At 44.2% G+C, this 16806-nt stretch overlaps 1 non-coding gene across 1 annotated transcript; it reads right to left on the bottom strand.

Annotated features, from left to right (window-relative positions):
• Window positions 1–9284: 9284 nt before the first annotated feature.
• On the bottom strand, window positions 9285–9357 carry trnak-cuu (transfer RNA lysine (anticodon CUU)). The gene has a single exon. It is a non-coding gene; the product is annotated as a tRNA-Lys (tRNA).
• Window positions 9358–16806: the final 7449 nt, after the last annotated feature.

Genomic DNA, 16806 nt, shown 5'->3' with positions numbered 1-16806 from the left:
CAGCATATGGGATCAGGATAGCATCCGGTAGCTCTACCAACTACACCATATTTTTGCAAGGGATAAATGCAATTTAAAAAAATACTCCTCTTGAAACATAGACACCTTGGAAACAGTTCCACAGGATGAAATATTTAGTGATATTTGATCAGAATTTTAAATAGTTGTGTTGAGTGTTTGTTTATCACATGTCTACCAATGTTTCAACTGCAGGTAACTCAGACAATAATGGGTTCATTGGACCCGAGCTAATAGCCTTTTCCTTCTTAAGCCCATAATTTATATGTCAAAGCGTATTAGCCTGGATTAATGCTGCAAATAAAATGACGCAAAATGCTGGAGTAACTCAGCGGGTCAGGCAGCATCTCTGGAGAACATGGATAGGTAATTTGGGTCGGGGTCCCTTGTTCAGACTGAGACTCATTCTGGTAGGCCAATAGAGCATGTGACTCCATGTACTTTATAAGGAAGTTTTTGCAGGACATTAAGATTAACAGTGAAGGGAAGCTTGGCATTGAAAAAACGGGAATCAGATCATAGTAATATCCCGAAGAGGTAGCTCCTAGTTATCAAATGAAACTGCTCACCATTTGATGCGAAGTTGCCAATCTTCTGGTGACACAGTGGTGCAGCAGATAGAGCTGCCGCCTCATAGCACAAAGCCCTGGGTTCGATCCTAACCTCAGATATGATGCACGTCCTCCCAGGGACCGTGTGGATTTCCTCTGGGTTCTCCGGTTTCCTCCCACTTACTGAAGACGTGTGGATTTGTAGGTTAATTGACCCGAGTTTAGTTCAGTTTAGTTTAGAGATACCAGGGGCGCCGGGGAGATGGCAGCCCTGCAGGCAGTCTGTTTGGTTTTTCTTTCCTTTTGTTATTTTTTAGTTTGTTAAAAGTTGGTTTTAATGTTCTTCGGTTTGTTTTATGTGGGGGGAGGGGGTAGGGCATCAGGGGGAAACTTTATTTCAAGTTCCTACCTTCCCGGAGATGTGATAAATTTTCGGATCACATTCTGCGGCCTAACATCGCAGGAACTGGAACCGGGGCGCGGACTAAGCATCGGAGCAAATCCCTTGACTGGGATCTCTCCCACAGCGACCACTGTGGAATTACCATCAAGGGCTCACAGTCTCGGGAGAGGCTAGTCAGTAGCTCCAACGTCGCAGGAGGTTCAACCAGCCCCGATGCAAGGATCGATTGCCTGGCGCGGGGGAGCTGACATTCCCCTGATGCAGGAGCTGATCACCTCGACACGGAGGGCCTGAACGCTGCCGGCTACGGGAGTCAAGATCATCCCGTCAACGGAGGGCTCGAGGCCCCTGACCAAGGAAGAACAGAATGCTACACAGCTTCTTCCCACAGGCAATAAGACTGGTTAACGGACTGTGTCCCCTCCCCATACATCATACACCAACACATCTAACCTCGCCCATACTTTGACAGCCAGGCACCTGTCAAAGCAAAGTCACTGTTCAGTCTAAATGTCTGTTTTTAGTTCAATTTTTATGCTTATTTTAGATATGTTAATAGTAATTTTAAAGCTGTATGTATTTATTCTGTTTTTATTAACTGCACTGACGGGAACTGATTGAGAAACAATTTTGTATTTCTTCTGTGTATGTAAGTACTCAGTTAAAATGACATTAAAGTAAATACTGAATACTGAATACTGAACAAAAGGAAGGACTTGAACTTTATTTCGCCTTCCATCACAGTGAGGAATGTGTAGGAGTCACTGTGGTGGATGTTCATGTTAAAATGTGTTTTTGAGTGATCTGTTGCTTTTAATTGTATGACTGACCTGGCCAATGAAATTCCTCGTATGTTGCAAAACATACTTGGCGAATGAATTGTGATTGTGATATAATGCGAAAACAAGTAATTCGGCCCATCGAATCCGCACTGACCAATGATTCCCGCACACTAACACTGTCCTCCACTGGGACAGTTTTTACATTTATACCAAGCTAATTAACCTAGAAGCCTGTACGTCTTTGGACTGTGGGAGAAAATCGGAGTTCTCGGCGAAAACCCATGTGGTCACGGGGAGAACGTACAAACTCCATACAGACAAGCACTGGTAGCCAGGATCAAACCCGGGTCTTGGGCCCCGTAAACGCTGTAAGGCAGCAACTGTGCTTTCCGCTGCTCTCCTGCTCTACGACAGCGCGGCACGGTGGTGCAGTGGTAGAGTTGCTGCCTTACAGCATCAGAGACCAGGGTTCAATCCTCACTACGTGTGCTGCCTGTATGGAGTTTGCACGTTCTCCCCGTTACGGCGTGGGTTTTCTCCGGGTGCTCCAGTTTCCTCCCACACTCCAAAGAGGGACAGGAATGTAGGTTAATTGGCTTTGGTAAAAATTGTAAATTGTCCCTAGTGTACAGGATCATGCTAGTGTAAGAGGTCAAGGGTTACTCCAGCATTTCATGTCTATCTTTGGTTTAAACCAGCATCTGCAGTTCCTTCATAAACAAACTGTACATATAGATCTGTACCTTGTGGATGGCTCAATTGTTATCACAAATTGTCTTTCCGCTGGCTGGTTAGCACACAGCAAAAGCTTTTCACTGTACCTACCGAGGTACACATAACACTAAACTAAACTGAACTGAACTCGATGCAGGGATCTTGAGCAAAATACAAGGTGCTGGAGGAACTCAACAGATCAGGCAGCATATGTGGAAGGAATGGACAAAATATGTTTAGGTCAATGTGGCAGGAGTAGGTTGAGGGCACCTTACTCTGGTTAAATAGAGTCTCTGATTCCAAGGTTATTTATCTGTTCATTGACTGTAAATACATTTTGAGGAGCTTTTAAATGAACTTCTGAAGGAAACATTCTGATGTGGCAAGACTCAACAGTTATCCTGACCCAATCTGGCTTCCATCCATCACCAATTTGGTAACTGTGAATTATCCCCTGAAGTTTCCAAACAAGTTAGGACTTTTGATAGGACTTTATTCCTTGGACCGCATGCGGATGAGGGGTAATCTTACAGAGGTGTACAAAATCATGAGAGGAATAGAACAAGTAAGCACACAGAGCCTTTTGCCCATAAGGGAATTGAGAACCAGAGGATATGGGTTTAAGGTAAGGGGGGAAAGATTTAATAGGAACCAGAGGGGTGACGTTTTTACATGAAGGATGGTGGGTGTATGGAACGAGCAGCCTGATAAGGTATTTGAAGCAGGTATTATCGCAATGTTTAAGAAACATTTAAACAGGTTCATGGATAGGGGAGGTTTAGAGGGATATGGACCAAATGCAGGCAGGTGGGACTCGTGTAGATGGGACATGTTGGTCGGTGTGGGCAAGTTTATTGTTGTTTATTGTCACGTGTACTGAGGTACAGTGACAAGCTTTTGTTGCATGCTAACCAGTCAGCAGAAAGCCAACACATGATTACAATTACAACTACAAACCAACTGACTCACATGGCTATCTGGATTACACGTCTTCCCACCCTGCCCCCTGTAAAGACTCCATCCCCTACTCCCAATTCCTCCGCCCTTGCCGCATCTGTTCCCAGGATGAGACATTCCATACCAGGGCATCAGAAATCTCCTCGTTCTTCAGGGAACGGGGATTCCCCTCCTCCACATAGATGAGGCTCGCACCAGGGTCTCATCCATACCCCGCAACACTGCTCTCTCTCCCCATCCCCGCACTCGCAACAAGGGCAGAGTCCCCCTGGTCCTCACCTTTCACTCCACCAGCCGGCAAATACAACACATAATCCTCCGCCATTTCCACCACCTCCAACGTGACCCCACCACTCGCCACATCTTCCCATCTCCCCCCATGTCTGCATTCCGCAAAGACCGCTCCCTCCACAACTCCCTTGTCAATTCTTCCCTTCCCTCCCGTACCACCCCCTCCCCGGGCACTTTCCGTTGCAACCGCAAGAAATGCAACACCTGTCCCTTCACCTCCCCCCTTGACTCCATTCAAGGTCCCAAGCAGTCATTCCAGGTGTGACAAAAGTTCACCTGTATCTCCTCCAACCTCATCTACTGCATCCGCTGCTCTAGATGTCAGCTGATTTACATCGGGGAGACTAAGCGGCGGTTGGGCGATCGTTTCGCCGAACACGTCCACTCAGTCTGCAATAACCTACCTGAACTCCCGGTGGCTCAGCACATCAACTCCCCCTCCCGTTCCCAATGCGACCTCTCTGTCCTGGGTCTCCTCCATTGCCAGAGTGAGCAACACCGGAAATTGGAGGAACAGCACCTCATATTCCGCCTGGACAGCTTGCATCCTGATGGCATGAATGTTGAATTCTCCCAATTTTGCTAGCCCTTGCTGTCTCCTCCCCTTCCTTAACCCTCGAGCTGTCTCCTCCCATCCCCCCGCCCTCGGGCCCCTCCTCCTCCCCTATTTCCTTCCTTCTCCCCTCCCCCCCCCCCACCCCCCATCAGTTTGAAGAAGGGTTTCGGCCCGAAACGTCGCCTATTTTCTTTGCTCCATAGACGCTGCTGCACCCGCTGAGGTTCTCCAGCAATTTTGTGTACCCACATGATTACAATTGATCCATTTACAGTATATAGATACATAGGGGCCTGTTTCCACGCTGCAGATGGAACTTGTTAGTCAGGGTGGGCAAGTTAGGCCAAAGGGTCTGTTTCCACACTAAATGATTCGAGGACACTATGACTTGAAGTTGTGTCAAAATAAACCAGTTAGTAATTCCAAACATTGTCACTTTTGGCCACATTTGGGAGAAAATATAAACAATACTCACTAATGTTCAGTACATTGGCTCTCAGAGATGGTCAGATAAAATTAAGAGCGATTATTGGCAAGGTTAATGGTTGGGGATACGGGACGGACAGAGAGAGAGGAAATTAGATACAAGACACATTTATTTGTCACATGTGCCAGTTGGCACAGTGAAATTTGTAATCGCCATACAGCCACACAATAAAATAAAGAGCACAACACACGATAGAGTTCAACATAAAACATCCTCACACAGCAGAATCAAAAGTTTCCCACTGTGAGGGAAGGCACCAAAGTCGGTCATCTTCCTCTGATGTTCCTGATGTTCTTCCGTGGTCGGGGCTTCCGGAGCCCTCCGCAGTCGCCGCTACGGGCGGCCCGCCGCTCAGGACCGCTCGCCGGGATGTTGGAACTCCGGCATCGGAATGGGAGGCTAAATTATGACTAACAACAGGCTATTATTCGAAGAACAACTGCAGCAACTTTTCCCGATGAAAGCAAGGTGATTTCATCTTTATTACGCAGTGAGTGGAAGATAGTTATATACTGTATAGATTTATGTGCGTGATGCTAATCTTAGTCATTTACAGCAGTTTCATTGACAGCAGAGTCATTCATTGAAACCAACTCTAGCTATTTGTGGGTGACGTTTCGGGTCGAGACCCTTCTTCAGACTGATGTCAGGGGAGTGGGTGATTCAGAGATAAAATGTAGTCGGAGATAATAAGATTGGTCGGAGAAATTGGAAGGAGGAGGGAATGGAGAGAGAGGGAAAGCAAGGGCTACTTGAAGTTAGAGGTCAATTAGTAAGCTACCCAAGTGAAATATGAGGTGTTATTCCTCCAATTTGCGCTGGGCCTGGAGGACAATGGAGGAGACCCAGAGCTGAAAGGTCAGTGTGGGAATGGGAGGGGGAGTTAAAGTGTTCAGCAACCGGTCTAACTTCGATTTAAACCAGCATCTGCCGTTCTTTCCTACACATTTTGCTACCTAGTTGTGGCAATGTCATTGTATTAATGCTTTATGGTGGATGAGTAATTCAGTCATAGACAACCTAATAACAATGGTTCACCAAAAGTGAAACTATTACCCTAATCTCTACAACAAAGCCAAATAAACGAAGACTTCTGAACCCAAATTGCATCACTTCCAGGTGAGGAGGGAGAGGGTGAAAGGTGAACTGAGGGTATTCATTTGAAGGGCAGCACCGACTGGTAGCACGACTGGTAGAGCTACTGCCTCGCAGCAACCGAGCCCCAGGTTCGATCCTGACCTTATATGCTATCGGAGTTTGTACATTCTCCCTGTGGCCTGCGTGGGGTTTCTCCGGGTGCTCTGGTTTCCCCCCACACTCCAAAGACGTGCAGGTTTGTAAGTTAAGGCCTTTTGTAAATTGCCCCTAGTGTGTAGGATGCGAAAGGGGGATAACATGGAACTAGTGTGCGGGCGGTCGATGTTCGGCGTGCATTCGGTGAGCTTGTTTCCATGCTGTATCTCTGAACTGAACTAGACTAGGCTGGACTAGACCAGACTAGACTACATTACATTACACGAGACGAGACCAGACCAGACGGGACGGGATGAGACTGGACTAGACTAAACAAAAGTAAGGTAAAATGAACTAAACTGAACTGAACTAAACTAAACTGGACTAGACTAGACTCAACCAGGCTAGACTAAACTAAACTAAACACAATACGGTACGCAATTTAAATAATTGAAAGCAGCAGCTACTAGATTTTATAAACAGGTGGATGTCTGCACGGTGAGAGACTAATATGGGACAGCTGTTCTTGCAGCTGGCAAAGTATTTGCTCCGTTGGCGGCTTCCCAGACTTAGAGCCAAGTAGCTCTATTTACCTTCAACTCAAACAGTACAAATGAAACTGTTGCATATTTTCCATAATTGTCAAAACACAATGCATAAGCATTCAGGACCATAATTTCTAGTAGTAGTTTGGCAATCTGACTTATTTTCAAGCAATGCAAAGCAGATGGAGTCACAGAGTCAAAACTGTACAGTACAGAAACAGGCCCTTCGGCCCGCCCTGTCCATGCCTACCAAATTGGCAATTTGGCCTATTCCCATTTGACTGCATTTGGCCCACTAAACCTATCCTATCCATATATCTGCCCAAATCTCTTAAAAGTTGTAATTATATGCTGACTACTCTCTGAGTGAAAATGGTGCCCTGAGGTCCCTCTTATATCTCTCCCCTTTCACCTTAACCCTCTAGTTTTAGAATCCTTTACCTTGGGGAAAAAGACTATGAGCATTCAGTAGCTCATAGAGGCTGCACGGTAGCACAGCGGTGAAGTTGCTGCCTTACAGCGCCAGAAACCCGGGTTCATTCCTGACTACGAGTGCTGTCCGTATGGAGTTTGTACCTTCTCCCCATGACCGCGTGGGTTTTACCCGGGTGCTTTGGTTTCTTCACACACTCCACAGACATACAGGTTTGTAGGGTAATTGGCTTTGGTATAGATTGTAAATCGGCCCTAGTGTGTAGGATAGTGCAAGTGTACAGGGATCGCTAGTCGGCGCGGACTCGATGGGCTGAAGGGACTGCTTCCACGCTGTATTTCCAAATGAAACTAAACTAAAACTAAACTAAACTTTATCCATCCTCCTCTTGACCTTGTACACTTCAATAAGATCACCCTGCAGCCTCTGAGCTACAAAGAATAAAGGTCTAACCATTCTAACTTCTTCCTGTAACCCAAGCCCTGGTGAATCAGTTTTGCTCCAACATTTTCCAACATAATGACATCCTTCCTGCAGCTGAATGACTAGACCTGCCACAGTAATCCAAGTGTGATCTCACAAACAACTTGACAGCTGTACCATAATGTCCCAACTTTTGTACTCAATACATTCCCAAATGCAGAAGATGCAACACCTGTCCCTGTACCTCCTCCCTCGACACTGTCCAAGGACCCCGACAGCCCTTTCAGGTTAGACAGGGGTTCACTTGCACCTTTTCCAACCTCTACTGTATCCGTTGTACAAGATGTAGACTCTTATACATCGGCAAGACCTGATCGTTTCGCTGAACACCTTCACTCACTACACCTGAAGTTACCTGATCTTCCAGTTGCTAAACACTGTAATTCTCCTTCCCATTCCCACACAGATCTTTCTGTCCTAGGTCTCCTGCATTGTCAGGGTGAGGCTAAACGCAAATTGGAGGAACAGCATCTCATATTTTGCTGGGGCAGATTGCAGCCCAATTGTATGAATTAAATGTCTCTAACTTCAAGTAACTCTGCATTCCCTCTCTCTCTAACCCTCCCCCACCCATCGCACTAACTTCTCATTTTCATCTGACAAACCGCTAACAATGGCCTGTTTCCTTTATCATCGTTACTTTTTTTGCATATCTTTCATTCATTGCTCTTTATGACTCTACAAGATCGTCTATATCTTTCGTTTCCCTTATCCCTAACTAATCTGTTGAAGGGTCATAACCCAAAATGTCACACATTCCTTCTCTCCAGAGATGCTGCCTGTCCCGCTGAGTCACTCCAGATTTTTTGCGTCTATCTTCGGTTTAAACCAGCATCTGCAGTTCATTCCTGCACATTCCCAATGAAGTCAAGCATGCATGCCAAATGCCTTCTTCACCACACTGTCCACCTGACATTGCATTTTTCAGGGAACCATGCACATGTACTCCCAGATCTCTCAGTTCCGTAACAGGGAAAAAGTCCAGCATATGCAATGAGGTAGGTTGGAAGATCGGGACAACACCCTAGCTTATGGGAGGAGCACATAGGTCCGGTAACAGCATCAAAGAAGCTGTTCCTGAGACTGGTTCCCATTCGCTTTCCTACTCGGCCATCTTGGGTAAGAGAGAATCGTCACATGAATCTCTTGAAGTAATGAAAAGCAAATGAAAAGATGAACCATTAAATTCTGCCGAGATGTAATGATTTAGAAAGCAACCTGATTGCCTGACACAGGTTTGGCAACGTCTGCAAAGTGCCGTGATTCAGACTCTGTCAAAGACTTTGAGAAGTGAGGAAAAAAAAGTTGGAACATGGTAGTTCCAAGTTTGTGATTTGGTACATTAAAAGCCTTTTGAAGGTGCGACCAATATAAACCTTTCGTTCATTCCTGTGAAATGCTGCAATTTATTTTTAACAAGTTCCCGGCCAGAAATTGAATTCAGCCTCACAGCTGTTAATTTTCACCTGAATTTACTTCTTACCCTTCAAATGTCATACAGATGATCATATATTAGTTGCACTGAGAACAGAGTCCAGACTCAACACAAAATGGCTGTAAATGTTACTATCAACAGAAGAAATCCATGCCGACAAGCATATGTTTCAGTAAATAATGAGCCTTATCCAGGACCGTGTTTATCCTTTGCATTGTAGCTTTTCAAACTGGGACCCTGTGCCTACTGGACTCATGGTCAGACCACTCTCCATCAGATTCAGATTCAGATTCAATTTTCAGATTCAATTTTAATTGTCATTGTCAGTGTACAGTACAGAGACAACGAAATGCATTAAAAAAATGCTGGAGTAACTCAGCGGGACAAAGAAAGGGTCGCCCAACGTGGGGCACAAACCCACGACCCTGAGATTAAGAGTCTCATGCTCTACCGACTGAGCTAGCCAGAGATGGTGCCACCATAGTGGCTGCCTCGCCAACAGCTGTTAGTCCTTTCACCCTTTTGGTTATTTTTAGTGTGTCTAAATGTATGTTTTAAATGTTTCTCAGTATGTCTTATTTGGGGGGTAGGTGGGGGGGGGAATAGGGGGACACCGTTTCTCAGTCACTTACTGGACGGAGATGCGTCTTTTCTCTATGTCGCATCTTCGTCCCCACCCCCTCGCAGCCGACCAACTGGATTGGCACGACCTTTCCTACCTGAATTATCATCACAGAGTGGGTCGATGCCTTACCAGGGGTCGCCTGTGTTGGAGCTCCGCCCAGCTCGGCCTGTGGACTTCGGAAGCCGCGGTCTCTGGTAAGAAGCGGCCGATTCGGAAACTTCCAAGCCGCGAGTGCATTCCGATCTGTTCCGACGTGGAGTTCTGATCATCCTGGCGAGAGGGCTTGTACATCGGGCCGTCCGTAGTGGCGACTGCGGAGGGTTCAAAGGCCCCGACCACGGTTGAACAAAGAGGAAGATGACTGTACTTTCTTGCCTTCTATCACAGTGGGAAACATTGATTCCGCTGTGGTGGATGTTTATGTTAAACTCTATTGTGTACTGTGTTCTTCTTATTTGTATGGCTGTATGGTAACTCAAATATCACTGTACGAATTGGTGCATGTGACAATAAACGTTAACTTGAACTTGAGATTGTGCTAAAGCTTGCAAGTGCAAACAACCAGATTCAGAAACAGCTCCTTCCCCACTGTCAACCATCTACTGAACAGTCATCCGATAATCTGGGGTGTAGTCCCGGTCTTCCAACCTACCTCAGTGTGGACTTTGACTTTTTCTCTGTATGTGAATTTCTATGACGCTGTAAGATTATATTGTGAACTTTGGTATTTTTCTCTTTGCATTACCTGTGGTACCTGTGTATGGCTGGATTGTACTCATGTATAGTATGAATTGATTTGTCTGGATAGCTCACAAACAACAGCTCTTCACTGCATCTTGGTACACGTGACACTAATAAACCGATACTAATAACAAACATTTGTCCATTTGTCACCAGCTTCCTCTTTTCCTTCATTTTTGTTAACATTTGTACATTACATACTGATTAGAAATATTTTCTCCATTATTTTTTGTTTAATTGCTTGAAAAAAAAAATCATCTGATAGCTACCATATCTCATAATATGAACTTGTAAATGGTTAAGCAAGTGACACTTTTATGCAAGGTTAATTGTTTATGCAAAGTGTGAAAACACACACCTCCAGATTCAGATTCTTCCCAGCTGTTGTGGGAAGGAACTGCAGATGCTGGTTTAAACCGAAGATAGACACAAAATGCTGAAGTAACTCAGCAGGACAGGCAGCATCACTGGATAGAAGGAATGGGTGACGTTTCGGGTTGAGACCCTTCCCCGCTGTTATCAGGCAACTGAATCATCCTACCACAAACAGAATGCAATTATTTAAATGTTGCCACAAGGCAAATTTACTTGTAGATGTAAGTCCTCATTAAAATCTGTTCATTCTCTAGTGTAGTTAAATCTTTAATTGGTTCATGAACAGACCACTAAATCATTGATTTATTTATCATGTTTAACTTTATCAATTTCCCATGCCTGGTGGTAACTTGCATCCGCTTATAACTTAGATAATTTATGATATTTAGGTTCCTTTGTTTAAACATCAATCAGTACATAAAATTGGTTCAAATTGTACTCAACGCAGTACTACGGCTGCATAAGATCTCACTCTTGCTAAAATGGATGTTAAATGCACACTGCAATATTCACCGCAGTGAATTTATATGGTCATAAGTGATAGAAGCAGAATTAGGCCATTTGGCCCATCAAGTCTACTCCGCCATTCAATCATGGCCGATCTATCTCTCCTCCCCTAATCCCATTCTCCCACCTTCTGCCCATAATCCTTGACACCCATACTAATCAAGAAACTATCTATCTACTTAAAACTATCCATTGACTTGGCCTCCGCGGCTTTCCGTGGCAAAGAATTCCACAGATTCACCACCCCCTGACTAAAAAGAAATTCCTCCTTATTTTCTGAAAAGTACAATTTAACATGACTGTCCTCAGAACTTGTATTAGTCCAGTGACTTGAACATGCTGGTAGTCTCTGTAATAAAAATACAGTAAATGTTCTCCAATGAGCCTATTTTGGATTCACACCCATTTAAGAGGAAAATACTGCATCAATATTGAACGTATCGCAATGTGCTTTTACTTATCTGATAGTGTAGACACCATATGGAAACTTGCCTTTCATAAGGATCTATTTCCTTTTACCACAATTCAATATGTGGGTTGTATCAAATGTCTGTTTTCAGTAACACAAGTGATCTGTGCTTCTAATTTACCTACCACAGTTTCACATTCTATAGAGAGAGGTTAATCCTTTTGATATGGGGAACAGTTCTAAAACATAAACACACAAAGCTCCAGTGTATTTTTGTTTTTGTTACATTGAACAAAGGACACAAGGCACATGCCTGTTTATAGCCGCTCAGAGCCTTGGCACATGGTCTAACCCTCGTCAACCATGTGTGCTTCTACAAGAAGAAACAGTCTTCAATTCTCTTACACAAAATAGCGGGGCTGCCAAAAGTAACTGAGGCAAGGCTGTTAGCCCTCAGTTCACAAACTTGGACTTCAAACCAATCTGTGAAATGCATAATCACAGCAACATGCATTTGGTTTCAGAATTATTCAACAGCTCATACAATCAAAAATAAAAGCTATTCCTTGACTCCATTTACCCAACACAAACTTTAGGTACGTTTCTGGGTGGTCAGAATGTTTGGTTGCGTTCTCCTGCAGCATGGAAATAAAACTTATTCCAACTAACTTTGATTCCAACTAACTTTGAAGATCATTGCAAATAAGCAGTGTACATCTTAAGACCCTGCCAACTCTTGTCGACCATCATAATCAAACCAGCTCACAGTTAAACAGTAACTTGTTTATCTCAAATCAATTGCTTATCAGAAAACTATCGTCAAAACGATAAAGTATTTTTTGCCCGACAGAATAAATCGCAGACAAAATGTGTGGGAAGGAACAGCAGATGCTGGTTTACACTGAAGATAGACACAACATGCTGGAGAAACTCAGCGGGTCAGGCAGCATTTGTGAAGAGAAATGGACAGACGACGTTTCAGGGCGGGCCCCTTCATCAGGTTATTGGAACCGATTGCCCCTCCATCAGACTGAAGACCCTCAACATTATCATCCATTTCCTTCACAGATGCTGCCTGACCTGCTGAGTTCCTCCAACATTTTTGTGTTTCCAAAATATTTTTGTGTAGAACGTACAAGTGATCACTAATCATACATAGTAAACTCTAATATTAAGTAGGTTGGAATATTTCCAATTTCCTGATGTACAACCTCGCATCCAGTAACAGTTTCCACTCGTGGGAGAGTCTGAGACCAGACGGCACAACCTCAGAATAAAAGGACGTACCTTTTAAAATGGAGATGAGGAGGCATTTCTTTAGCCAGAGGGTGGTGAATCTGTGGAATTCATGGCCACAGGTGATGGTGGAGGCCAAATCATTAGGTATTTTTAAAGCAGAGATTGATAGTTTGTTGATTAGTAAGAGTGTCAAAGGTTAAGGGAGAAGGCAGGAGAATTGTGTTGAGTGGGTAAACTAGAACGATGAAATGGTGGAGCAGATTCGAAGGGCCCAATGGACTAATTCTGCTCCCATGTCCCATCCAAATCCTGTGAGTTTTCCACCCATCATGCCTGGCTAGAATTTCAGTTTCTGCAAGAGACTGAGAGGCTACTGTGACAACCTTTGTGTATCTGTTATGGGCACTGGGTTATGTCTGCATCTGTATCTGTAAGAGGGTCTTTGGACTGCTCAGGGATTCTCCGAGCACAGAACCCCCTGCAAACCTCTGCCCAGTAGCATGCATAGTTACTGCAAGGAGTGGTTAGTCAGATTAGGCAGGAGCAAAATGTTAAGATAAAGCTCTACTCAAAGGGGTATAGAAGCCACATTTGTCTTAACCTTTCATTCATACTATCTCCCTCCAATATTAGGTTACTGACCATTAGATCATCCTACTTGCATTCCACAGACTATACAAAGTACAGACAGCCGGCAGACTTTGCCTTCGGTTTAGTTTATGTCTCGTATTTTGCTAAAATTCCTCCGGAAAATATTTTTTTCAGAATTTGTCTCCTCCGGTCTGAGCAAACGTCCAGGCCTTTCCCAGAGTTAATATTTCTACAGGTATGCAGTGCACACACAGAGAATTAGCAGACTGTCATCACACCCAAATGCCTATTCATTATATGTTTAGTTAGCGTGACCAGATTATTCAGTTATGTGGAGAATGTATTGAAGTCAAGAGTGTTTAATTGTCATATGTACCGATAACGTAACATTGAAATTATTACTTGCTGCAGCTTAACAGGCCCATAAACGCAATAACACCCAGATAAATATATAATAATCAAAAATAACATAAATTAACATAAACCTTATTACTAGATAAACATAATACGCCTGCAGTGCCACCAATGACACAGTCTATAGAAGATCATAATTGCTGAGGTTAGTCTTGTCCAGTGTTCAAGAGCCTGATGGTTGCAGAGAAGAAGTTGGCCTTGAACCTGGAGGTTATGGTTTTTAGGCACCTCTACCTTCTTCCCAATGGTAGTAGTGAAGTTAAAACATGGCTAAGGTGGTGTGGGTTTTTGATGATATTACCTGCATTTTTTGGACAACGCCTCCAACCTTTGATAATGGGGAGGTCAGTATCTTGGATGGACCGGGCAGTGTCTACCACTCTGACACAATTGGCAGCGAGTACTGTTGGAGAGGCATCCGTCATATCCCAGTGAGGATGAAATCACTTGCCGCTATTTTTTAGTTTAGTTTAGTTTACAGATCCAGCGCACAAACAGGCCCTTCAGCTCACCGAGTCCGCACCAATCAGTGACCCCCGCACACTTACACCATCTACACACATTAGTGGACAATTTACAATTATACCACATCAATTAACCTACAAATTTGTACGTCTTTGGAGTGTGGGAGGAAACCGGAGATACCGGAGAAAACCCACACAAGTCACGGGGAGAACATACAAACTCCATGCAGAGAGCACCCGTTTTCAGGATTGAACCTGGGTCCCTGGCGCTGTAAGGCAGCGACTCTCTGCGCCACCGTGCTGCCTAATGAACCTTCTTGGATATTATGCACCGGGATACCCATTTATCATTGTTTTGCTGCTTTCCACTATCCCAGAAATTATTCGTCAATCAATAACACGTAATCAACAAGTTAAAAATCCCGATTTACAAATGAGATAGAAGTGATTGGTTTGGTGGAGGTACAGCAAAATACAAAGTGCTGGAGGAACTCAGCGGGTCAGGCAGCATCTGTGGAAGGAATGGACAGATGACTTTGTGGGTCTGGAGTCTGATGGAGTCAGGGGGAGAGAAAGCTGGGAAAGAAAAGTTGGGATGGGGTAATGCCTGGGAAGTGATAGGTGGATACAGGTGAGGGAGGTGTGATTGGGAGATGGGGGGAGTAAATGACAAAGTGAAAAGAAGACAAGAGGGAGTTTTGGGGAGGAGTGAAATGTAAAGCTAGAGGATGGGATATGGGTGGAGGGGATAAGGGGAAAGGGAAACGGGGGGGGGGAGGAAAGAGGGAATTACCAGGGTGTAAAAGGTCCATGATAATGCTGCCTGCTTGACTGAGGCAGCAGGAAGCATCGAAACGTTGCCTATTGCCTTCGCTCCATAGATGCTGCTGCACCCGCTGAGTTTCTCCAGCTTTTTTGTGTACCTTCGATTTTCCAGCATCTGCAGTTCCTTCTTAAACATCCTGTTCCTGCTTTCTCTGCATATCCCTCGATTCCTTTAGCCCTAAGATGCGGCCTGACCTGATGGCAAAGTCTATGTGATGGACTGAGCTACATCCACAACTCTCTGCCATTTTTTTCATGGAAATAAGATGAAATCTCATTACTTTCCTCTCACATTTTGCAGATCAATGGTACGGAAGGTCAGGGCATTAGGCCAAAGCGGCTAAGTTTGGATAAATGCGTTGCTGAGCAGTTAAGTCATGCACAAACAATATGAATGCTGCAATCACCCCAGGAATTGGAGTCAGTGACAGCAACTGTGGTCGAGGATGTGGTTGAGGAATTGGAAGTCACCACACTTCCTTTTACAGTTGGTGGTTTGGATAAGCCTTGAGTTGGTTCTAAACCAGATCCACCACAGAATTGGGATCATTACTGGCTCATCTTGGCTTCAGACCAGTGTTAATATTACATGCAAGCAAAATATCCCTTTAGGCAAGGAGAAAGGATTTTACATTTGCTACCCTACAATCTTCAGCAAAGAGCATTTCAGTCTTTGCTTTGAATATTTATGTTGATAGATGAGTATCACTGAAACTCTGTTGTCCTAAGTATGATGGGTTTTTTCGTACTAACAGATTATACATTCCAGCCCTCTAACAATTGAAATTGACATGAGTAAGAATGTGGGAGGAAACCAGAGCACTCGGTGAAAGCAGGGAGAACACGTAAACTTTGTACAGACAGCACCAGAGGTCAGGATCGAACCTGGGTCTCGGGCACTGTGAGGCAGCAACTCTACCACCATGCCTCTGTGCCGTCCTGAGACCTTTTGAGATATTGTGAGACCATTTTATCCCACTTTGTAGGTACTACTGTAATACATCGGGACAGGCAGCATCTCTGGATAGAAGGAATGGGTGATGATGGGTGAAGAGGGCAGGTATGGGATACTGAGTTGGATGATCAGCCATGATCATATTGAATGGCGGTGCAGGTTCGAAGGGCCGAATGACCTACTCCTGCACCTATGTTCTATGTTTCTATGTTTCTATGTTTTAAGTCTGAAGAAGTGTCTCGACCCAAACTATCATCCATTCCTTCTATCCGGAGGTGCTGCCTGTCCCGCTGAGTTACTCCAACATTGTGTGTCTATCTTCTGCTTAAGCCAGCATCTGCAGCTCCTTCCTACACAACTGTAATACATAGCAGGAAAATAAATGCTTTGTTACGGACAGTTGCATCACATCCTTCTCCATCTATGTGGTTCCAGCAGAAATTCCATAAAATATATCATTTTAAGACACAGTCAGGCTTCTTGTTTTTACTGAGGAATATCTGATAGTAATTAACATTTAACAATCTTTCCTTGTTTTTACAACCCAGAAAGCACACGTAAAGAAGAGTTTTTTTGGATTTATGACATAACCAGATCATTTTCAGATGTTGGAATGCGTCACACTACATGGCCACTATAAAATCTTCAGGAAAACTGAAGGAAATCAGAAACGTTACGAGAAGCATGTGTTGGTATGCCGCGATTTATCATTAATTGTGATCATTATAGACTAATGTTCTAATTTGACTTATTTTGATGCTGGTGAGTAATCT

The sequence above is a fragment of the Leucoraja erinacea genome, chromosome 29 (assembly GCF_028641065.1).
Source record: "Leucoraja erinacea ecotype New England chromosome 29, Leri_hhj_1, whole genome shotgun sequence".
In the NCBI taxonomy this organism is placed as follows: Eukaryota; Metazoa; Chordata; class Chondrichthyes; order Rajiformes; family Rajidae; genus Leucoraja; species Leucoraja erinaceus.
This window is presented reverse-complemented; position numbering and strand designations above follow the sequence as displayed.